At 37.7% G+C, this 26168-nt stretch overlaps 1 protein-coding gene across 2 annotated transcripts in view; it reads right to left on the minus strand.

Moving 5' to 3' along the window:
• Fgf14 (fibroblast growth factor 14) overlaps positions 1–26168 on the minus strand; it is a 624212-nt gene that overhangs the window by 4818 nt on the left and 593226 nt on the right. The window lies entirely within an intron of this gene.

Below are 26168 nucleotides of genomic sequence, written 5' to 3' on the forward strand. Positions count from 1 at the left end.
AAGGAGTAGTTCAAAAACAGGGAGATTATAGTAGCACCATATATTCACAATAAAGTGAACAAAAATAAATACATACTTAAGACACTGTATAATGATTGACATATTTTCATGGACATGATCATCTGATACTCTTAATTGTGGCCAGTTGTTCCTTGAGCTCATTGTTGTAAGGTGGTGTATTTTCCCTACAAAGAAACAAACTGAACCAAAATTGTGACAATCAACTGGCACACAGGTTGTCACCGAAGCTATTGTTGTATGACCAGTTGAAGCCAGGAGTCATGTTAGTTGGTCACAGTGACAAGAGCTGAAAATTATTACCTAGTTCCAGGGTTTACAACCCTTGCCTTCCACTTGGCCCTCCACTAAATTCCCTTTGGAACTCTTGAAGGTAAACATCAAAAGCTGCCCTGATTGAAAACCACCTAATATCTTTGAAAAGTATACAGAGTGTTAAATTACATTGGGCTCAATGTCATAATGTACATAGATCAATGCACAGCATAAAGTTTGATAATTTATGATTATCAATATCAAAAATATTCACAGATAATTCTATATACTTATAAGCATTTTTATTTTAGAATGAATGGTAATGAATATACTGACATGCATGTTTATAAAATATATAAAGTTGCAAACTCCATGCATTTCTGATAGACCTCTATTAAATATAACCTCAAAATTCAAACTTCCTAGTTACAGAACATGGAAGACACTTAGCCAGTTTTTGTAGCTATTTTTAAATAGGCTTAGCATTGTGCTATTGTATAAATATATAAACTACAGATGCAAACAGAGTTGTACTATACTGATCTTTTTAAAATTATAACTGAACTTAAGAAATATATATAAGGTTTCATTTCACTTTAATAGATTTTACCATTGCAGAAATAACCTTAGTTTTTCTTCAAAAAATATGTTCTTATAAGCATTCTTTAGGAGCTAAAAAATAGAGTCTTTAAGAGTTGAATTTATGCTATCTATTATAAGGGATATCCCATAATTGCATATAGAAATTTTCTTTTTCAGTGTTTCCCCCAAGAGTGTGAATTATCAGCTTGTGTCGTTATTAGGATATAATTTATTTGGTGTTCTTCATAACTTTAACCAATTCACTGAGTGTAATAGTTTCCAAGGGAAATAGACTTTGTTAATGATGGATGCTTTAGGACAAAGGTGACAGATACAGTGATCAACTCATGAAATTAAAATAGTTGGAAGACAGGGTTAGCCCCCTCCCACAGGAATTTGCATAAATCTCCATTTCTCATTTCTTCTAGGTGATGTTACCTCAAGTTCAAATAAAATCCCATCCAAATAAATGTCTTGGCCTTGCACTAAATTTCACTTCTCCAAATATCCTTCTGTTGGTTCTCTTACTGATCAGTGAGAATCTTACTAAGTCAGTATCTAAGCCCTCCCTCAGAGGAAAATTGAAAAAATAGTGCATGTTCACACATGAGTGGTGAGGAAAATAAAATAAAATGGAATGCAATAAATCTGACCTGTCCTAAGAGATAACAAACACACCATGTTGGTGGAAACTAAGCCTTGGACAGATAAGTTAGACTTTGACATGCCACTTGTTTTTTTTTTTTTTTTTTTTTTTTTAATGAAGACATGGCAAGGCATCTAAGCTTAGGATCTACTAGTTAAAAATCTGTTTCAAAACCAGCCATGAGTGGGATGGTAAAGGTGACCTGGTGGTCACTCAGTAGAGGCCATGGGAGCTACAGTCAGGAGAGGGATGGTAAAGGCTGACCTGGTGGTCACTCAGTGGAGGCCAGGGGAGCTGGCATTTACTTTCTGGTACATGAAGTTCCTGGCCAGGGACTGGCTCGTGTCAGTGAGGGATCACTAATTCCTATCCTTCACAGACACTAGGGTCTCTAGCTTTGAAAATATAGACCCACAGGGTAGTCTAACTCTCATTCTTATCTAATCACACCTAGAGTAATGTGCAAAACGTGGTGGGTACTGCTTGCACCCTCAGCAAATTAGGAAGGCACTGTCTCTACACTAATCTGACCAAATTAAAGGTAAAAGTGAATGAAGACTCTTCATGGGGAGGAAGTAGCTTATTCCCAGTAGAAACCTTAAGGTCTTCTGATACTACATCTTTTCAAATGTACACCTGCATGCTAGGACTTTGAGAAAGTTGATTCCACAACACGGTTTTGTGAGCTATGCCTGTGACTTCACAGCTACGTGATTCTCTTATCTTTAAATGAGAATTACTGCTTCCATAATGATGGTGGAGACTGGTTGATACATTTTCAGCCATCTCAATATCCCTGAATAAGTCATTACAACACACACACACACACACACACACACACACACTCAACATTCAAAGATGTTTTTGTCTGATACATTTTCTCAAGACTTTTCAAGAACATAATCTGTTCCTAAAACATTCTCAGGAGAACTGATATAATTAATGAAAGTTGAGGTCATTTATTGTTTTTTGGTGTTGTATGTCACACACACACACACACACACACACATGCACTTTCAGTATGTAAATGGAATCTTCAGAGTTCAACCCTGATCCAACTCCTTATTGATTGTATGTCCTTGGGGAAATTGCTTAATCTCTTTGGGCTTCAGTTTCCTTATCCCTAAAATGAGGACAAAAAAGCATAGACTAATAAGGAAATTGGAAGGACTGAATAATACACATTAGAAGAGCACTCGGCATATGGTAATCACTTGATAATTATTCTGAAATAAATTCTCTATTACTTATAGTTAAGAAAAATATACTCTGTACCAGTTATTTCAATTCTATTAAGATTTCAGGGGCTGGGGATGTGGCTCAAGCGGTAACGCGCTCGCCTGGCATGCGCGGGGCGCTGGGTTCGATCCTCAGCACCACATAAAATAAAAATAAAGATGTTTTATCCACCGAAAAATTGAAAAGTAAATATTAAAAAAATTCTCTCTCTCTCTCTTTCTCTCTCTCTCTTAAAAAAAAAAGATTTCAGCAAATCAAAATTAATCTAAATCATTAGTCACAACCGCAGTTTTTATATCAAGTATTGGGCTCAACACCAGGTAAACTAAAATTCATCTCAGCCAGGCATGTTGGCACATGCCTATAATCCCAGCAACACAGAGGCTGAGGCAGGAGGACTGCTAGGTTAAGGCCTACCTCAGCAACTTAGTGAAACCCTGCCTCAAAAAAAAAAATTAAAAAGGCTGGGGATGTAACTCAGTGAACTCTGTGGTAATGTGTCCTGGGTTTAATTCCAGTAACAACAACAACAAAAATTCAGACCAAAACAAACCCAATAACAAACAATCAAAAAAGAAGTAAAAAAAATGATAGTACAATGCAATCTTTGTTATGGTAGACTTGTGTTTAAAATACTACAGTGACTATAGGTGGAGTAAATGGTCTCGTGAAAGATAACTGGTAGTGAATGCTGAGTTGCTGTTTGGCAGCTGGTCAGCCATGTATTGGGTGAGCAGGAAAGGACAAGGAAAAGTGACTAAAGACCACAGGGAGCCTTATCTGACAAGCCAGCCCCTGGAAGATGGGGGCCTGGCAAGTCAGAGCATGCCCCAGCCACAATCACTCCCAACCCCCTTAAGGAAAACTACTGTTTGGAGATCTTGCTGCACCCTACCAGGTAATACGGACCCTTCCTTACCACGGAAACTATGTCACAATCCCCAATCACTCTGGCAACCAAAACATCAAGACCCTCACAAAGAAATCTTGATGAGGTCTATTCAAAGGGTGACAAAGTGATTGAGGGGCTGAGGCCAAAACTGGGGGACTCCATTTTCTTAAAATTTCTGACTCCATAAGCATCACTATCAAAGCCTCCATGCAGTTCCTAGGCTGCAGGCTACCTTGTTTCTCTCTTGACCTCCAGGAACTTTCTTTTTAAAAGCAATTGATCCCCAGCCCTTCCTGTCTTAAGTCAACAGGACGTGTGACATTTCTGAGCAAACTACCTGTTACTTGTAGGAGAAATGCAGACCCCAAAAAGCTGAAAAGGACACAATCTACCCCCAAAGGGGGAACTTTTGTGACCCTTACACAGACCAGATCCTAGAACTCAGAGAGATAAAGATGACTTCCCCCTAACCATAAAATCCGCAAGAACAGATTCCACTGAGAACTCATCAACGTGGGCCAAAGTGATCTAGCTCGTTCACAGTGGGGACATGAAAGTCTGATGTCATCCTGCTGCCAAAAATCAAGAGGTGAACTTAGGCAGGATTTTGGAAGCTTCCCTGGGGCCCCCAATAAAACTGGTGGGCAGAAGTGGTGTGCTGTCCTCCTCTTCTCTGTGAAGACATACTCTCTCCCTTGAGATCATCCCTTTTTCCTATTCCTATCTTCTCATAAATTCATGCCTGCTGTTCTGAGCAACATGTCTGAGATCTTTCTGGCATGATCATGAGAACCAGTGAAGAGAGAGAACCTCCAGGGATGCACAGTTCTGCCTTAGGTCTCTGCCCTGTAATGGTACATTTGGAGAACTATGATTAGTTTACACTGAGGCATTGTGGGGCCAACTGGTACATGCTGTGGATGGGAAGGCGGGTTGGAGAAATGTGATTGAAGGGTGTTGTACATTGATAAACAAATGAAACCTCTTGTAAGTGGGAGAAAGAATTATTGAACAAGCAAGGCAATAATCACAAGGCCTTATTAGTATCTTTTAAATGCAAATCTGTTCACATGTGGAGGATGGTTTTAAGAAGTTAATGACACTTTAACACTGATGTGTTGATTTCCAATCTCTTGCAAAGAGAACTAGAAAGTTATTTGCAGAATAAGCTTATGTGTGTGTTCAATTTAGTAGTACTGACATAATATATAGATAATCAAGAGCACAAGTAAAGGAGAAGTACTATCAGAATCACAGTATGGTAGCTGGGACCAAAAGAGAAAGACAATATGTTGTAAAAATTAAGAGAGAAAATCTTTGCTTTTTCCTTGATGCTAATTTCTAAAAGGTGTTTCCTTAGAAAGGACCTGTAAAAGTTTCATTTATCAACATAAAAAAAAAAATGTTCTTGATTGTAGATACCATAATAGTTTTGTGTTTGAATCCTACCATATGCTTTAGGGAGACAGAAGGCATTGAAAAAGTCCAATAAGTGGAACCTGAAATAATTGAAATTGATGAGATCCTCAGGAATTATGCACACCATCAGCCATGAACTCAAATGTGTGTGTGATGATCAAGCAGACACAGGAGTGAAGCAAGCTGGGGTCACCATTATGAGAACAAATGACTCCCGGCTCAGGGTCTGTACAGGGGAGAACAAGAGACTGATGCAAACAGTCCAGGAGTGACTGGTTGCAATGTGAAAATAAAAGTAGATTCAATTTTTCAAAGTAAGAAATACAGGTTTCCACATAAGATCTCCTTTTAATGGTGACAATTAATTCTTTTTTTTTTCCTGATTAATTCTTAAACTTTTTTGTCTTCTTCAATATTGAGTGGGCCAAGGTGCTGAGATGAAACCTGTGGGCCTCCAGATTGAGACGTCCAATGGAGAGTGCAAGAAAAGAACCAAAAGTAAGGGACTCCCAAGTCCTTACCAATGCCGCTCTAATCTGATTTATGGCTTTCATACAGTTGGCTAATATGATGATTGTGACAGTGAAACTCTCTAAAACTGGCAGTGATAATATGAGAATGCTTATTTAAATTTGGGCTTAAATATAAACTCTTTGGGGCTGCCAAAATGAGATAGATAAGGAATTTGATGTGTCTTTTCCTCATCTTGCCTGCCTATATTTAGAACCACCACCACCTCAACAACAAAACCAACAACAGTTCAGTTCCAACAGAAGCTTAAGTATTAATTTGCACCATTGCCAATGTAAATCATCAAATCAGAGATGAGAAAAATGCTTCAATTAAAACAGAAATTTCGTATCTCCTTTTAGGTTGTGGTTGGTTTTGAAATGGAAGCACCATCTGTGGGGTACTTATTATCTTAACAGTAGCAAAGAATTCCTCTTCTCAGGGAAATGTCTTTGTTTAGGGAACAGCCTGATGGGCCACTTGCAGGTGCAAAGACAGACTTCTGCCTTCAGAAAGAAAGGAGCAGGAGGAGGAAAGAGGTCCCTGTTCCCCAACACCTAAGGAATGAATTGACCCAGATGGTTTGCCAGAATCACAACCTCAGAACTTAAAGTGACCTTGAGTATCTAACCTAGTGGGCAGGTAAACTGGGGTCTTCAGGCCAAACACAGCTCCCACTTGTTTTTGAAAATATGGTTTTATTGGAAAACAGGCACTGATAATTCCCCCAAATCGTGGGTTCTTTTTCCCCCAGAGTGGAGCCAGTAATGACACTTGAGAACAACTGGACGGAATGACAAGCCTCTATTCAATGGCAAGTGACGAGGGAAACCCGGAGTCTCTGTTCTCCGAATATGACCCCCCACACACACACCCCGATTAAGCAGAAAGAGTAAGATTATTTAGACTTACAGGATGGGGAGGGACCCGAAAGCAGACAAATGGGTGGGAAGGCCTCACTCTGTTAGGTAGAGATTAGCAATAAGTTGTGAAATGTGAACCAATAACATGGCAGGGTCTCGGGGGTTCTTTGAACAATCAAGTGAATTGGAGACCCACAACAGGTGTACTCACCACCCTGAGAACACCAGGTGGAAACAAAGGGAGCCAATTAAGAAATAAGTCAACAAGGAAAGATCAAGGGGGCTAATTCCTGTTAGGGTTAACTGGGGTCATTGTATAGTTAGGGTTTATGGCCACGGGCTTCTCCGTGTGTATCAGAAGGAAAGTTCTTCAGTAGCACAGGCCACAAAGGGAAGGCTTGTCTAGCACCTGCATAAATATAGGATTGACTTGTAGATGAAGCCTCCTGAATGGGTGGCTCTCCAGCCCTGTGATGACCAACTAGGGTGAAGAATTCCACCGCCCGACAAGAAGAAGGAGTTGAACGCCTGACTGGTGGAAAGTGCAGAAGGGGACCCCAGTTCCCTTGGTAAACATCAAACAGTAATTAATTTGGAAGCAGATCTCTTTGTTGTTCTCTGCTCAGTGACAACCCACTCTTTCCCTTGAGAGAGAGTATTTTTTGCTGGAGCCTTATTTAACTTTCACCCATAATAAAATACTCTTGCTTGACTTTTTGTGTCTGACTTTAAATTTTTCTTTCATATGGACACAAAACCAGAGGTTTGGAGCATGAGCTCCCCATACTCCTGTGGCAACTCTGGCTACAAGATCTCTCTGTGTCCTGTTATTGACCACATATGACAAGTTACGGGGGGTTGTAAGCTATCATTCTGGAAATTGCAAACTGTCGTTTCAGAAGCAGGAGAGTTTTAGGGTGGAGATATATTAAAATAATGCTTGAAGGATGAGGGATGGTCAAGACGGCTTCCAGCTTAGACCAGCTTAATTTTACTGAGCCCAGAATCCAATTCACAGACCCCTGTACTATATGTCATGTTTTCCTATGGAGTCCAAACGCCTCACCTCTGAGGTAGATCAGGCATCCTAGTACATGTCTGATCATGCAGGAAGAAGGGGGACAGGCATGTCTAGGAAGGGCCTCCGAACCTGAATGTGTATGGTGTAAGACCAAATCGTGCCACAAAGTTCAGAGCAGCAGAGGCAGAGGTCCTATTGTCAGGTAGCTGCTCAGCCATGAATGAGCGAGCCAAGAAAGGGCAAGGAGGGGCGGCTGAAGACCTCAGGGAGCCTCTGACAGGCAAGCACCTGGGAGATGGGGACCTGGATGTCCAAACCTCCCCAGCCACAGATACATCCCCATAAGGAAAAGTTACTTTCAAGACCATGTCACACCCTACTTGGTGGCCTGGATCTTTCCTGTCACCTAAACTATGTCACAAGCCTCAATTGCCACAGCAAGCAAAAAAGATCAAGACCTTGACAGAGAAAGGTTGTTGAGGGGGGCTCAAAGGTAGTAAACCAAGTAAGGGGGCAGAACATTGGAACAAAAATAGGGTGCTAAGTGTCTTTGAGATCCCAGACCATACCATCTCTTTAAGGTGGTCAGTGCGGGTCCTGAGCCATCAGTCAAAAGTCAAAAAGAGGACCTGGGAGGGCCCCGAAAATTTCCTTGGGATCCCCCCCAAATTGTAGGGCAGGAGAGGCATGCCATCTGCTCTTCCATCTGAGAGGACCCCCTCTCTCCCTTGAGAGTGTCTCCTTTCGCTTTTCCTATCCCTTCTAATAAACTTATGCTAGTTACTCCGAGTGACACGTCTGAAATCTTTCTGAGCTTTCACAAGAACAGTGCGGGAAGGCCCTCCTCACTGCTTCAGTTTCATTAATCCCCACAGGGCCTAACTGGACCTTTGCTAGAAAAGTGTGCTGATCTTAGTTTAAGGTAAGTTTCACGGACTTTCCAACCCAGGTAATTGGTACAGGGGCAGTCAATCCACCATCCAACCCCGAAGGAGCTCAGTTTCCCACCTTAAACTTAGATTGCACAAATTTTTGTGTGCCCAGTGATTTACACTCTGAACAAGACTTTTCATTCAGGTTTGATCCTTGGAAAAGTCTTTGTGTTTTTCTATGAGTCTGGGCTCCCATTGAGAATACTCAGTATCCCATAAGTTCCATTTAGTTAATTGTGTCACCTTGGTGGGATCTATGACTAAATGAAAATTGTGTTTGTTTCCGTTTCTGAGTTGACTGATCAATGACCTGTGCCGGGGTCATTCTGATGAAGTTACAGCATTCTCAGAGCACAAGCAATTCCAAAATAGATGAAAAAGAGAAGAGAGAAACAACATTAGACATACAGTAGCAAGTAGCGCATAATAAATACATGTTAAGTAAAATCTATGAATATTTTACTGACTTCTATATTTTTACAGTCATCAAAAAACCCCAGTCTCCTTCCACCAACAATCCAGTAATGATTCTGATTCTGGATTTCTACTTAGAGGAGTTTTTCACCTGAAGAGTAAGCAGTGGGAAAGACAAGAAGTCTTGGATTCTAAATTCTTATTTAAAAGATATTAAGTCACATGAATATTTTGTAAACATGAAATAAGAAAAGTGAAAAATAATTTTACAAAATATAAATTGAGTGTTATAAGTTGAGTCAAAAAGTGCAATTCATGCTAATTGTTATCATGAACAAGGTTGTTATTTAATTATTCTTAGCAAGTTTCAATTTAATTAGACACACTTTAGATGGAAATTCTAATGATCCATGTAATCTGAATTCTCAGTTGCTTTTCTTCCCTTCTCTAATTTTTGGAGATATGGTCCACTGGAGGTTAACCTGAGGTCAGAGAAAGAACTCAACCTTCTTCTTCTTCCATGGTTTTAAAATCAATCACACCTTTTAAAGGTACTGTTCTGACTCTACCCAGTTCTTTAAAAGGATGAGCAGAGTGCTCTTGAGATCACTTATAAAGAAAAAACAACCTGACCTTTTAGAAAGATTTCAGGCAGGAAGTTGGAAACAGAAGATATTTGTAGATAAAACTCAAAAAGAAGACAATTAAGTTTGCAGACATTTTATTTATCTGAAATTCTATATAATCAAAAATTTATAGTATTTGGCTGGGATTAATGCCTACAGGGAAAAATTAATAGATCATTTGTGTGTACTTTAAACAAGTATATAATTACATATGCATTAAGGAGACAGATTTGATTTGATAACAGGAGTCAGTGAATTTAAGTATATTCTCACTAACAAAGCAATCTCCACAAATACTTATATTTACAGGGCCAAATGCTGTTAACTTAAGTAGTTTCCAAGGAAACATAATTGCAAATGAAAGCATTTTCACCAGTAAAGATGTTGCATTAGAGATGAACACATCTTTAAATATATTAATATACTAAATATTATATTTTTATTTTAGGTTTATCATGTTATCCTTAAATATTTTATAATTTATTTTAATTACTAAATATTGATTGATTTAATGTTTCATTAACTTAATATAAATGTTTATGATATGTTTTAAACATGCATTAAAAAGTACATAATATTTAAATATAAATATATTCAAGTATGGTATTCAGGGACTAGTAGCAATGCAGAATTCCAGGTCTACTCAAGACCCATTTGTATCCAGCAGAATTTGCATTTTTATAAAATCCTGGATTGTACCAATATCCACATTAAAGCTTGAGAAGTATTGGTATATATTCTCATTACCATATAGAACAAATTAATAAAAGATCACAACATTTTGAAAAATTTCATTTAAGTTGGCATTAGGCATAAGTGTGCTACCCATTTGTTAACATTTGTACAAAATTTATAAAAGCAAGAAAATGGGAACAAAAATCTGAAGTATTTACGGCACATCTATGAGTGAGAGATTTTAAATTTATAAATAAAAATATGCCCCAACTGGTTCTATAATGTTAAATCTGTTTCTCTAGAATATAGACACGTATAAATTCCTAAAATTATAATTCTTGTAACATGAGCAGATGGTACCATTGCTATAAATATTAGCAAAAAATATTGCAAATTAAATACATTTAAGGAAGTATTGAGACAACGTGTATCATCCCCACAGACTTGTCAGAATTCACCAGTAAATGCCTCCACATTAGTAATAATGAGGATAATTATCTTAGCATGGAAATTGTGCTCACTTTTATATCAGGCCTTGTTCTACACATTTTCCATAATCCACTAGTTTAATCTTCGCTGTGTCTTATGTCTATTTCTCCATTTTAGATATAAAGCAGCTGAGACACTGAGGGGTTAAGTGACTTGCCCACATGCATTCATCTGAGCAACATAAATGTAATTATTTTTTAAATCTTCTCACTTATCATGATTGAGAGGACTTACTTTTGGGAGATGTGATTAATTGCAAAATTGACCCCAATGCTTCATCCATTTCTCCGAATCAATAACCTTTAGCATGCACTGGGCCCAGTCCTGTCCTTGTGAGCCAAGATGGAGGAACTGAAGTCTTAACAAGTGTGTGTGCGATGGTCCTTGCCCTCTCCAGGACGGCTGAGGATGGAGAAAGTGGAGCACAACCAAGGGCCCCAGTCAAAGACAAGGTCTTCAGCGACACCCAGCTAGGTCCCACCTGATCGCAGGTGCCCAAGTAATGAACACTTACTGTCATGCCAGGTTTTGCGGCCATTGCTATTATCACTGAGTCACTTGATCATCAGTGCAGATAATTACTAATCCGACTAAATGGCTCATTCAACTAAGCAGGGCATATGTATGGTGCACTATTGATATTGTCTAAACACTTTGGGGTGGAAAAACCTCTCACATTTATGACTTTTCTTACTAAAGTCCAGTAAGAAATTTTAAATTTATAAATAAAAATATGCCCCAACTGGTTCTATAATGTTAAATCTGTTTCTCTAGAATGTAGACAAGTTTTCATCAAGTTTTCCCTCCACTTAACCTGCTGGATCATATTTTAATTCTCTTCTTCCAGCTCATATCTCTGTCCCTGGGCTTATTTCTTCATGATGCATCTACAAGCTTATTTTGCTTTTTCTTCTTTATACCTCATTTTAAACTAGACCTTTCCAATATTCTTCACTGTATTAACCACAGGCACCATGGATGTCTCCTAATAAAATCATATCCCATCTAAACCGTGGGTATGTATACATAAAAAAGAAACAAAACGGGCGAATCAAAAGTAACTTTTTTAAAGTGCAAACATTCACAGACAAAGGAATGATGAATAGGTTCCACAAACTCCTAAAATAGCACATTGATCAAGTAATAATACTTTCTTTAGAGGCTTATGATTTCCGAAGGCCACTGGCATTTGTTTTATTTGATCCAATAATGCTGCTGAAATGCCCTAGAATGGAAAGCAACACCATGGTCCTCCTAGAGGATGATTCTGCATCTCAGAGGGCACAGTGGTCTAGGCAACAGACAGACACTGTCACTTTTCCCACACCATACATCACCTGCGTCATTCTGCTGTGTGGTAAATATTTATGAAGATGATGGTGTTGAAAATGTGAACCAAATGAAAAGGACCTCATTTTTTCCAGAGTATCAAAACAATCATTTTACTGGATTAAAAGAGAATTAAGTATCTGATAAACATCACCAAGAATGTGGAATACAGAGGAAGTCCACTGAAGTGTTATAATGAAATCCTCAGGATTTTTTTCTTTTGATTTTGCTTTATTAGTGAGAAACATATCAACCATGATTCCCCGGGTTCTGGTAACAACTTGTTTGATATTTCTAAAGGTTAACATGAAAGGATAAACATCAAACGCTGATGAGAGAGGCTAGGAAAGTAAGAAGAGAGGCAGTACATTCTGGGGGAAACGAGCCATGGGGAAGCAGAGAATGTCCACCTCGAGGTCAAAGAACTCCCGCTAGGACGAAGCTGAAGCCCTTCAAGTTCACTTGGTCACAGACTTAATTCTCTCCAAATTAGCACTGAATTATTTTCATATTGTGGTAGGACACTTTGCAGGAATGAAGGAATGATATCATCTTACTTTATAGGTTGTTGGTTGAGAGTATGAGACTACAAAATGGGAAGAATCATAATTATTAAAAAATTGGTGAATAAACTCTACCATTAAAAATACTAACTTTTCAGTGCTAGATACTGGAAAATAAATTGGAAAATCTGAGAACTCTGAACACATGGGAACAACCTTCTACTTATTCTATAATTAATGACATCTAAAATTCATATATTCATTTACCAAGTAAATATATTTGGTGAAGTTCTAGCATTTGCCAGGGCTGGTCTTGAGATATTGTAATGAGCATACGTTGATACAGTCCATCCTCTCTTGGAGCATACAGATTAGCGAGGGAGACCAAGGTTTACACCAATGATCATATTATTACAAAATAATACAAGTTCTCCCAAGAAAAGGAATGATTTCTATGAGCACACATAGACATGCCCAACCTAGCTAGTTGGTAAAGAAAAATATTAAGCTCTGAGACAAGATTTGAAACATCAGTGTGCATTAACTAGGTTAAGACCAGCATGAAGAATATTCCTGGAAAGGGTGGTGTCATGTCCAAAGCTCCCGAGGCAGGGACAGGACATTTAAAGGCAAAAATCAGTGAAATGAGAATGCGGAGTGTGAAGATGAGAGCAGTAATAGTGCAAGTTCAGTGCCAGCCAATGAGGCGATCATTGGAGTGTCTTGGGCTTTGCTTAAAAGCAAGGGGAAGCCATTAAATCTTTTTAGATGGAAACATGTACAATCAGGTACAAGCTTGGAAAGAGCACTCTTGACTAAGTGTGAAGAATAGAAAGGAAGGTGGCAGGTAGGATAGAAGACGTGGGTTTGTCTTCTGCAAAACCAGCCGAGAGGGAATGGTCATGTGGGCATCGGGAGTGGAGATGGGAGAATGCTGGACTGGAGAGACACGTGAGAGTTTGGAGAAATATTTGAGAGGTCAAATAGTCGGTGTTGACTGCCTGTACATGGCAGTGAAGGGGAAGGAGTGTCAACACCACGTGCAGGTCTCCAGCTTGTGGGACTGGATGGCATTTGGGATGTGTTCACTGCTGCTTCTGAAAGGTCAAGCACTGCAGCTTGTATGCCCAGGCAAAATAAAGCTGAAGTGTACAACATAAGTGGGCCTCTGTGTTCTGTCCTTTTACGAAATATCATTTCAAATCTCTGTAGGGTAATTGTCTGTAATGTTGTTTATATTTTTTTTAGAGGTAGAATTGGGATTCTCAATTCCAGATTACTTTTGAAACTTAGGCATTCCTAGAACAAGGACAAATAACAGTGGAGGAAATGTCAGCTGCAGGACAAAGAAATTGAAATAAGATCAGAAAGTATGGTTCCTCAAAAATATATCTACACACACACTTACACACACAGACACGCTTTTTTTTTTTTCAACACCAGAGATTCAACCCAGGGATGCACTACCACTGAACTATATCCCAGATGTTTTTATTTTGAAATAGGGTTGCCAAGACTGGCCTTGAACTTGACATTCTTCTGCCTCAACCTCTGAGTTGCTGGGAATCACAGGTATGTACCCTGGCATTCTGCTAAACCATACTCATTATGGTTTTATCTAAAGAAAGCTACAGTCTATAAACAGTACTTTCAGAACACTACCAAAACATAGGAAGAGTATAGCTATTATAGATTTCTGAGTGGAGGACAGAAATCTTGAAAAATCTTTCTTTGCTAGAAGTTTACTATGGTAGGAAACCATCAGCTTACTAACAGCAGGTAGTAAATATAAACATAAATTTTACTAAGAAGGAAATGGGCCTGTTACTAGTCACTGAATTGGTTAAACACCAAGAAAATATCCCGCCCCCCCCCCCGCACAAATTGCCATAGGAAGTAAAATTTTTGGTTTCTCCAAGATAATATTTAAGGTGCATTGCTTTTTATTGATATCAAAAGCAAAAGTTTAGTGGTAGAATCCCAAGAACTTGATTCTTTGATCACTTTTATTTAGCCACCAATCATGAATTCATCTGACTCTTTCAAAAAATGATTGTTATTTTCACATTTTATCACAGTAAAAAAAAAAAAAATTCATCAGTCCACCCTCCTGCCTAATGGATACACATTGATCCTATACTTGCTACGTTTAAATTTCCAGATGGAATCTCATAAACTTTTAGATTTGGTTTCATAAATTAGCTCTTCCATTTACTTGATGAATCCAATTTGCTGTTGCAACTAAAAAGGCCAACTAATAGTCAGGCCCTCTGAGGGGGAAAATGGAAAATCAGTTGTAAGTGTCAGCACACCTTGTTACACAGCCTCTGTGCCAAGTCCCTGGTGAGCTGAGTAGTCCCCAGGGCACTATACTTGTAAGGATAATATAAACATACAGAGAAAACAACTGCATCAATTAAGGAGTCAGGAAGTGCTTGGAATTTAAGACCAATCAATAGGAAGAATTTCCTTGAAGTCATCCAGAAAGGAGAGACAAGAGGGAAAGTTGCAGGTGAAGACCCAGTGATCTGGGCCTGAGTAGACCTGAGTGTGGGGCAGGGCTTTGTTCACACGTGCGAGTGTGCTTCAGAATCCCCTGCATTCATGAGACCCTGTTCAGTTAGTAGTCAGCTCCTATAGTGAAAATATTTTGAACATTGATAATAAAAAACTCAACACACTTTTTAAAAAGATTAAATATTTGGAAACTAAATAGACATGTTTTTTCCCACCTTGGCATCTTACTAATAATGATCTTGATTTAACCTCTAAAATAAAATTCTTGTGTGTATGGAATTATTGGATTTGGTCATAATGAGAAATTTTGGGTGCAAAGTTCCCACTCAATCTGTGTTAGGACTAAGAGAATCGTAAGTCTGGCAGAACTCATGTTCCTGTGAGAGAGATGTGTAGGGTGAATTCTGACCTACTTATGGCAGAATTTTACAATGGGGACAGTAAGCCTCTTGTTTAAAAGAGATGAATTTAAGATATTTCTTGCTTTGCTAGAAAGTACTATAAATGGAATATGTTACCACCATGAGAATTGTGCTAGCTGTGTTTGGTTCATTTGTAATGGAACATAAAGGAAAAACTGAACAGGCATTAATCCCTGGTTTTTGAGGAAGTAGTAGAGAAGGCAACCATCTCTTTAAGACAATTGAAAAGTAATTTAAAAAATCATTTTCTCTTGACTTTACACTGTCTGAGATGGAAAGTTCAAATGAAGGAAACATGGATAACAGAGAAGCATTTATGTTCTGCCCATATTTTGGAGTTTGGTGTTCTATTGCAAGAGAAATAATGGACACGTATCTGTATATATTTTAACCACATGCTTATTAAAAGATCTAAAATACCCATGCTATTGTGTTAAAAATGGAACCACAATTAAAGAGAACTTCCATTCATGTATAAATATGTATACAATTGAATTGTCTTTATTTAAGTTAGAGAAGTCTATTTGAATATAGTATTAGTCTTAATATTATTTATAAATATAATGTATGTTTTAGAAAACTAAAGTAGAAAAAAATGTTTATTCTTATAAAATAGAGATTCAAAGATCCTAAGAAAATACAACATTGCAAAATTAGAATGATTCTGTAACTCTAGCCATTGACATGGTTGAGGATTAATTACACAATGTTTGATACTCATTCATATTTTATTACATTATTAAAATTCACAAAAGGAACTTAAATGTCTAGCATATTGATTTGATCAGGGACTTGCATGTGACTATTGTGTGTGTGTGTGTGTGTGTGTGTGTGTGCATGTGTGTGTGTGTGTATGTTGACAGTACCATGCTGCAGCCTGGTCATAAATCCTTATAACAATCCTGTAGGTCTGAATCCAATGGAGGGCTTGTCTGTTTCAGGAGGTGTGACCAATTAATTCATATATCTCCTGGCACACAATCACAAGTCTACTATCTTCATGGTCTATACTACAGAGATCCACTACTTCCCTTCCCAGTCTCTAAAAATTGTTGTCCATCCTATTTCCTTGATTTATTTTTAGCATAATTAATAATATTCCATTAGAAATAGAAAATTAATGCATAAAATCTTAATAGGAAACATTTAAAGAATCATGTCTTTTCTTGTTGGCTGTATGCATTATATAGAACACCAATGCTATGAGTACTTTTAGTAAGGAGATATATACCTTTTTTTTTTTTTTTTTTTTTTTTAGAACTGTTTTAGATTCACAGCAAAACTGAGCATAAAGGACCAAGAGTTCCCATATGGTCTTAGCCCCCACAGTGGCATCATCCTTCACTATCAACATCCCCCACCAGAGTGGCACACATGTTAAAATTGATGAGCCAACACTGACACATCAGTTCTATCCAAAGTCTGTGGTTTGCATTAAGGCTCATTCTGGTGTTGTGAATTATATGATGTGTGTGTCAACCATTATCTCACCATACAAAATAATTGCATTGCCCCCAAATCTACTGTGTTCCAACCACCTATCTAATCCACTGGCCAACCTTTTTACTCTCTCCATCATTTTGCCTTTTCTAGAATTCCATATAGTGGGAATCACACAATCTGTCTCTGCAGACTGACCTCTTTCACTGAGTAATATCCATTCAAGTTTCCTCCATGTTTTTTCAGGATGTGATAACTCATTAGTAGATAGTATTGTAGGCATAGATGGTTTGGAGGAATTTTAAATGAAGATAGATTTGATCAGATCTTGAAAAATAAAGCTTATATGGAGAGAATAATGGAGTGTGTTTTAAGTGGGTTTCATGGTAAGAACAAAGTATGGATTGGAACTTTGAGAAAATATTTAAGGGAACAGTGACTAAAACAATTTCCTTAGGCAGTGTCCACAAGATTGTAGGTTAAGGTAGAGGTGGAGGAGAAGATGAGCTTGACCTGATCTATTGACAGTGTCCTACAAAGAAAGCATTAGGAAGAAAGACTGATTAGGTGGAAATGTATAAGATGCTTGAAGGAGAAAATAAGGCCAGGGAATAGCACACAATATTTGAATGTGGCAGAAATAAATGCTTGTTAATTGTTCTGCTATTAAAAATCTTTCACTCTGCAATTAAAAATTTCACTCTGGTCTCCTCTGAGCTCAATGCTTTGTGTGAGAACTTGATGTTCTCTATGTGAAAACTGTCCTTAGAATCTTAGCAGACTGTTCTCATGTGGCTGATGTTACTTGTTTGGAAAATCCATATGACTTTTATACAATTTTCTACTTTTGTAAGCACAGGCACTAATGCATAACCATTAACTGCAGGAACTGGGTTCTGCTAAAAGGGATATTGACTTAAGACTGACACTTTCAGAGGCAATGTTGCATAGGGTTTGGTAGAGACCAAAACCTATGCCCCAAGTCACCAGGCAACATTGTCTCTGTTTGCCTGCTTAGACAATCTTTGTTCTCAGAAAAGACTCGAACTCTCTCTAGATCTGTGGTGCTTTCCCCAGAACAATGTTAGTAATCATGGAATGCTGTATGCAATTTCAAAATATTCATATACCCCCAGAGAGTTCAGTTCAGCACCATTGCTCTGAGTGACTCAGTAAATAGATGAGGAAAGTGATTTTTCCCTTCTCCTGCTTCCTTTTAGGAAGAAGGAAACTTGACTGTGTTCCTAGAAAAGAGTCTGTGTGATGCTAAGTACGAGGCAGGCAAGAATACAGGAAGGTGTTAGGTGCCCATGCCAGGAGTCCTTGTGTGACCATTTAATTTTTAAGTAGTCAGCACTGTTCCTGTGGCCTTGGTTGACCCTCTCATGGCCCTTAAAATTACATAAACATACTCTCTTGCCATAATTTTGTTACATTTTTATAAACTTTATTATATTCTGAAAACTAGCAATGATTATGGCAAGAAACAGAATATGCATCTACTCACTCTACTCATTCCATTTTAGAATGGAAAATATGCTTTGTCCTGGGTAGACTATCTAATTTGTGATATTTGCCTCCAGGTAGGTAACTGAAGTTCCTGCAATGTGTAAAGCATTTTGTGCAAATTCTCAATGCCACTAAAAATAGAGGCTCTTGCCTATGAGATAATGGGCCCCAAGTAAAACATAGATGAATATTTGCAGAACAAAGAAATCCAAAGGAAGTCTATGGAAAGGTAATTTAAAGAGTGAGTTCTGCTAAGGGTGTAACAGATGGTGAGAAAGAATTTCTTTCCTCCAGAATTTATATTCATTTAGCAAATTTTTCTCAGTTATCCATCAAGAGGCAGGCTTTACACTAGGTGTCAGAAATTCAGGAGTGAAAAGATATAACTTGTTGCCCTCAAGGAAGTTTTGTTTAACTGAGAACATTGACCTTGAAGACAGAAAGAAAATGTTAGCTAGTTTGACCATTTAAAATTTTTACATGGATATAATTTATTACTTTTTGAGTAAGTTTTTAAGTGCCAACTCTTTCCTTCCATATGCCCAGGGAAAAGTCAAGACATCAGATAGACTAATAAGCCTACATGGGCCTGTGAACAAGAAAAGGACAAGAATGCACACTAATCACCAAGAAATACAGATTGAAACTATAATGAAATATCTCTCCATTAAGATGGCTATGATCAATTAAACAAAAATAACGTGTTTTAGCAAGTATGTGGAGAAATTAGAATCATTGCACATTGTTTGTGAGTTTGCAAAATGTTGTAGCCACTATGGAAAACAGTATAGAAATACCTCAAAAGAATTAAAAATAAAACTATCATATGAAGGAGCAATTAATTCCATCTATGGTTATCTAGCTAAGGCTATTGAAAGTAGGGTATACTGAAGACATATTTGAGCACCCATGTTTATGACAGCATTATTCATAATATCCAAGCAGCAGAAGCAACCAAATGTCTGTGAATGGATGAATGAATCAACAAAATATAGAATATACATACAATGGGGGTATAATTCACTTTAAAAAATAAGGGAATTCTGATATATTCTACAACATGAATAAAACTTGAGGACATTGAAATACATGAAAGAAGCCAGTTATAAAAACACAAATGCTATATAATTTAATCTATGTATATGAGATATCTGAAGGAGTCAAAATGTGGAAAAAAAGAATTGTGGTTGGCAGGGGCTGAGTGGGAAAGAAGCTGTTGCTTAATGGATGCAGACTCCCAGATTTTCAGGATGAGAAAGATCTGAAGACTGTGGAACCACAAATGTGAAGTAGACAGGGCTACTGAACTGTACACTGAGATATGGTTAAGACAGTGACTTTTGCATTATGTTTTCCACCACAATTAAATTTTTTGAATACTTGAAAGAAACAAGCCTTATCCTGTCTCTACAACGTGCAGCATCCCATGGGTTATCTTCATATGTGTTAGGGTAAGGGAACATATTTGACTTTTTGACTTTGTAGATATATGTAACAAGGAGTTGTGGTTTAGCAAATATTGTATCTGAGAACATTTGTCAATTTTCAAAGCATGGTTTGCCTTCCCTTACTTCATATTAGTATTTGAAAATTCAATTCAACTAAGAGTTCCCTACCAGAGTTTTAAAACAACTACAAACTATTGTGAACGAATTCAAGAGGTGACTACTGAAGCTGGTGTCTGCTGTGGACTGAATATTTATGTCCCCCCAAATTTCATATTTGGATCTAATTCTCAATGTGCTTGGAGGTATTAAGGCCTTGAAGACGGAACCCTCCTAAATGGGATTAATGCCCTTATAAGAAGCCAAAGGGACAAGAGTTGTCCCCTCCCCCCAATGAGGACATGGCAAGGAGGCACTGCCTATGAACTGCAAAGCCCTCAGCAGACACCTGATCTTCCAGCCACTTGATCTTGGGCTTCTCAGCCTCCAGAATGGTAAGAAATGAATTTCTTTTTTTCATAATTTACTCAGGTTATGGCATTCTGTCACAGCAGCTCAAATGGACTGACATACTCAATACCATGACAGGGCAAACAAGATGTAGAAATGTGTATGCTTATCCTGGCTTCAGCAGCCCAGCACACAACTGCCAGTGTAAAGATTCCAGACCTACTGCTGGAGTTCCTGACTATCCTTCACTGTAGATGCATGCAGAATGATAAATGCAGGAGAAACTGACAATTTTTCATCAAAAATGAAAATAAACTGAAAGTTACGATTTTTAAAAACAAAAATTATTTTATGTACACAAACACATTATGAGGAAAGGTTCAGATTTGGAAGAATGGATGTCATTCATTTATTTTCAGTTGGAGAAGTCTTTGTGCAGAAAACAAGAAGATTTTGAAAAACAGGAGTTATAGCTTATGTGAGTATGTGATGCAAAAAGAGAAATTAATGGAAACAAGGATGAGAATTGACTGTGGGCGAGGGGAAGTGGAGTCACCAGCAGGAAATTCTGGGAGGGAGGTCAATAGCACTGACTAGGAAATAGGAGATGGTCGTGCAACTGGTCGGGGCTGGAGGGGAGAAGACAGAGGAGGGACGCATGGAGACTACAGAAAGGAATTGTAAAGTCCCTTCCCAAGTGTATCAAAGGGAGTCAGTGAAAAATCAGCCAGTTTTGGTCTTTCTAGAAAAGCACAGTGAAAGGAGAGGTTGGTTGTAGGATCAACAAAAATGTTCTTTGAGGAGTAAGCTGAAGTCTATGATTGGGTACCACAATTTTATTTAATCGTTTCATTTAAAGACCACATTTGTGCTTAAATTTCTTTTAACTTTGAATTCAATGTTCTGAACCAAGTGTAATCTAAGCCAGTCATTTTGTATGAGACAGAAAATGGGCACACTGTGTTTCTCCAGTAAGGAAACAGACAGTTCTCTAATAGCAGAACATTTGCATAGCAGAAGTAAAGTACAGCACGGGTCAGCAAGGTTGTTATTGTGGATATGGAATGAACATTGTAAATGTGAAGCTTGTGAGTAGCTTCAGGAGTATTGAACTCGTAAGGAACAAGGAGGAAGCCTGGTTTTGTTTCCGCTTCTCAGTAACTAATTCATTCCCTTATTTGACAAGTATTTGTGTCTATTCTGTGCGAGTCTTGTCTTGTTTGCTTGAGTTGGAAAGTCTGTTAAGGTATCCCTGGCCCCTAGGAGTTTCCTTTCATCAAAGGAGATACGTGTCGGATTATCAGTCAAAACACAGCTCCTCTCATGCCACACTGGAGATATTAGAGCAGGAGTCCAGAGAGAATGACTACTTTTGCATAGGAGAAGAAAAGAAGCTTCTAAAAAATGATCCTATTTATCTTGATCTTAAATGGTGAGTGGGAGTTTGGCAGGTGAAGAGGAAAGAGAATGCCATTAGATCAGGGGAAAAAAGAAAAGAAAACAGCTGAGATAGAAGTCTTGGCCTGGACCAGCGAATTGCCTCCATGTGGTCAACTGAGAATGGAAAGCAAAAAACAATATTGGCTGTGCTATGGCGTTGTGACTCTCTAACAAAGATAAGCCCCAGAGACTTTCAAGCAGAGAGGACAAGATGAGATTAGTATTTTAAAGATCATGTGATCCTGATATCTTGCTCCTTGATATTTCTCCAAAGGAGTTGAGAATTTGTATATACACGAAAATGTGCACATGAATGTCTATAGTGATTTTGTTCATGGTAGCCAACACTTGGAGGAAACCAAGCCGATCTCCATGAGGTGGATGTATGAACGACAATAACAAAAATACAGCAAAGGAGCATTTTTTCAGTGATAAAGATGAATTATAGAGCCACACACAAAACAATAAAATTTTAGTATTACTAAATGAAAGAAGCCAGTCCAAAAAGTCTACATGATTCCAACCATACAGCATTCTAGAAAAGGCAAAATATGAAGACAGAGAAACCGTTGGTGGTGGGGGTGGCTGAGTGGGGCAATGCAGAACTGGGGATGAGTTGGGGGGGTACATGGGGGATTGTTAAAGCTGTGATGACGGCTGTAGAGGTACGTTGTGAGTTGTGATGCCCTTGTCCAAACCCACAGAATGTACCACTCCCATAGTGACGTGAGTTTACAATAGTGAATAGATATCGACTCATTCACCATCCTGTCTGTCCCACACTAATGTGAGGGGTTAACAACAGGACAGACAAACTGGGAGGGTGGGTGGGTGTGAGGTAATGGTGAGAGGTCATATGGCAAAACTCTGCTTTCTGCCAATTTTCTTTCCTGTAAACCTAAAACTGTTACATTAAAAAGTCTACTTGTTTATTCCGCACCCCCCCCCCCAAAGGATGACTCAATTTGGAGGACTTTGGTTTGGAGGCAGAAATATTTCAGGCTCTCCTCAGGGTCCTTAGTAATGTCTTAATAGATTCCACAGTGGGATTCTCTGCAGTTATGCATCAGAATGAGACATCTCAAATATTTCTCAAAAACAATACTTGAAAGCCCAGGGCAGTGAAGCATGATGGAACTTCTAGATCAGGGATGAGCAAAACTACACTCTCAGGCCAAATGCAACCTACCAACTGTTTATGTAAATAAAGTTTTATTGACACACAGCCAAGCCTATTAACTTACACACTGTAAAGAGCAGCTTTTGTTCTACCAGTGTGGTTGAATAACAGCTATTGCAACCTTGGGACCCATAAGCCTAAAACATTAATCTGGCTCTTTACAGAAAACGTTTACCAACCCAAACCCTGCTCTAGATTCTTACTGGGCCTAGCTGAGTACAGCACTCGTGGGATTCCCTCACTTGAGAACTAAATTGTACTGAAATATGGACATTGTCTCTGAGAAGAAAAATACGAAACAAAGCAACTCCATAAGATGAATACTCAGATTCCTCTGAGAATATCTAAGAATTAGGAATATGATTCTGGAGAAGCTTTTCCAATGTAATCCAGAGAGGTAAGAGTATTCACATATTGATTCATTAAAATAACCCAATTATAATACAGATTGAGCAGCATTCTTCACTATGTATTCTATTTCTATTTTAATTATCCACTTAAACTATCAGTAAATCTGTGATTTAAAAAGTATCAACTATTAAAGAGGAAAAAATAGGAATCTGAAGCATTCATTTTTTACTTAACTAGAAAAAACACTGAAGACCAGATTTATATATTTATTTTCTAAATATACTTATATATTGTTAACAAGAAAAGTAAAAATTAAACAAAATTTGGTTTAAAATATTCAATGCAAATTTTAATCAGTTGCACAGATTAAGTACAAAAGAAGAGTAATTTGCACAAAATACCTAACAAACATTAATGTTTTGAGCAATAATATAAAAAAGATCACTTGTATGAATAATTAAAAGTACCTGGTGAAGTGGGTCTCTATATTATGTATTTGCAAATATACACACCTATACATGCATACATATTTATGTATATATGTATACACACACACACACACACACACACACATGTGCTTCAAAATGCTTTCAGCTAGAAGGAATGTACCATCCAAATTACAGTGGCTTAAACAGCAGAAATTGAACTCTTTTCACGTCAAATGTCTCCAGGGATTATTGCTTCCAACATTGGATCAATGCCTCTGATTTCATCAGGGACTCAAATTCTCTTTCCTCTCTGCCACTCCAAGTGTGTTGGTGACTTTATCTCACCCAACAGTTGCTGCAGGATGGAAAAGGGAGGGGCAAGGGAAAAGAGCTGCCTTTCTTTTTGAGGGAGGAATATTTTCTCAAAAGCTCCCTATTAGAACCTGGCATTTATTTTCATGGGGCACATAAACATGCCTTGGTGGCTGTGGAGTTGGGGCAGCTATGAGGAGTGTAAAGTTTAGTTTTTAAACAAAGCATTTAAAATTTCCAGGACTGGGGCATATGGGCTCACAACAAAAGTGAAATTTTCTATTAGTGTGGAAGAAGAAGTTGTTTAGGAATTGTGGTAACATTAAAGTAAGCTAAATTTTATTTTTATCTTGCAATATTTTAAATATATATGAGTGATATATATTTGATGGCGTGATTTCTTTATATCTGTCCCTATTCAAATCATATAACATGCAAATGCAGCTAAGCAATATTTCACCTACCTGTTACATTAATGTAAATATATATATATATATATATATATATATATATATATATACACACATATATATGTATATACACACATACACATAGACACGTATACTTATATGTGCATATATATTTTGTGAACACACATATATACATTCATATCTATATCCATGTCTGTATCTATATCTGTATCTTGGTCTAGATCTAAATCTAGGTCTTTAATTAGAACTTTGATAAAAGAGACCTTAATTCTATTTTATTTCCATCTGTCAAATTAAAATCTTAAGGCACTTTGTTTGCAATGTTGATTTTATTTCTTTGGATTCTGTGGTTTGCAATTTTTTTATTGTTGAAATTTTAATCGAAAAATTCTTATTAGTGGTTTAAAGGATTATGATTCCTAAAAGATTCTGTGCAATTGGATCACAAACATCACTCTTCCTAAATAAGAAGAGTTTTATGAATAAGAAGTTTTGTGTAAACATGAGTGACAGAAATGAATTATTTTCATGGTTGAAAGTTATGGCCATGCAGTTAAGAAATCTCTCCAAATAGGTGAATCCTAGTGGTGTCTGTCATCTCAAGTGTTAGATAAATCAGAAGTTGATAGAGTAGCATTCATTCAACAACAGAAGTGTGTTTTATTCTTCATTTTAAACAGTTCTGTATTATACTATTTCAAATGACTAATTTAATTAAACATTAAAACTGCATTGATATTAAATGGATTTACCTTTTTCCATTAGTCATTGGAATATAACACTACTGTGTAAAGCTCAAAAGTTATCAGGATAGTAGATATTAATAGCTTAGGGGCTTAGAGACACAGCACAAAAATGAAGGAAAGTCACTTGGATTATACAGGTTAAGGATTGATCAACTTTTTTTTCTGTAAATGACCAGAAAAATATTCTGAACTTTTTGGACCAAATGGTCTCTGCTGGAGTGACTCTTTTATGGAACAAAATTTGCCACAGAACATAGTGAAATGAATAGGTGTAGCCATGTCCCAATAAAATTTTATTCATCAATACTGAAACTTGAATTTAATATAGTTTTTAGGTGACACAAAATATTATTCTTTTGATTTCTTTATAATCATTTAAAACTTAAAAAAAAATGATTCTTCACTTCAGGCTGTGAAAAACAGACAGTGGTTCACAATTTACAGACCCTCACCCAAGTATTTCACATCAGGAGAGCCTACTTCCCAGTAACTTAGGTTTGGAATGCATGCAGCCATCCACACATTTCTAGGACACTAGCTGACGCCCCTCTCCTCTCCTTCCGCCCTGTTGTCTCCTGGAGTGCCCGGCATAGACTCTTCATGGTGAATTTCCGTGACAGTCTGAGCAAACACAACCGGCAGACATAGTGCTGATTTTTGCGAATGATAGATAGACATTTCAAAGCCAGGTTTACAGCACATATTTGGATTATTTACTGGCACTCGACTTGCTTCTCTATTTTCTCCCTCTATTAATCAGGAATTGATTTCAAATTGCTAATTGATTTCTTTTCTCCTGCAAAGGAGAATGTGAATTTTTACCTAGTATAGACTTTAGGAAGTACAAAAGACAACTGAGACTGTTAGAGTCTGTAAACAAGTCTGGATGGCGCCTGGCAAAATGCCAGAGGGAGTGGTTTGTGAAGTAACAAAAGGGAGCCATTAAGTGTGGAGAGTCCTTATTGGTTGACTGCTGTATCTAGTTTATGTTAATTAAGATAAGCTGTGTGGAATGTATAAATATCGCTCCGGTCCTACAATAAACGGCTCCTACTCCTGCTGTATCAACGTACACAAGTTGTTG

The sequence above is a fragment of the Callospermophilus lateralis genome, chromosome 12 (genome assembly GCF_048772815.1).
Source record: "Callospermophilus lateralis isolate mCalLat2 chromosome 12, mCalLat2.hap1, whole genome shotgun sequence".
NCBI classification, from domain to species: domain Eukaryota; kingdom Metazoa; phylum Chordata; class Mammalia; order Rodentia; family Sciuridae; genus Callospermophilus; species Callospermophilus lateralis.